Here is a 366-nt window from a genome sequence, read left to right on the forward strand (position 1 = left end):
AGTTGTTTTAGAAAACTATATATTGTAAAACTGACTTAAACTAATATCTATATTACATATGTTTTAAAAATATTCGATATATTAGTTGCCAAAATAAGGCTTTGAATACTTAAATCGTATCAGACATTAAATGAAATTAAAGTTAACATTCGAAAATACATAATATTTTACAATTACGTATTATTAAATAACACAAAATAGTTGCATGAATTCGCTTATTCTAATTCTTTTAAGGTTTTTTGGTAGGTGATCATCGGCGCTCATGGACATGGCCTTTGAAAAAAGGGTACGCTCGCTTCTTGGACCCTAAGTCGTACTAAGTTAAATTAAGTCTTTAGTTTTATCTATATTAATGTTTTTCAACGG

Source organism: Papilio machaon, chromosome 24 (genome assembly GCF_912999745.1).
Source record: "Papilio machaon chromosome 24, ilPapMach1.1, whole genome shotgun sequence".
NCBI lineage: Eukaryota > Metazoa > Arthropoda > Insecta > Lepidoptera > Papilionidae > Papilio > Papilio machaon.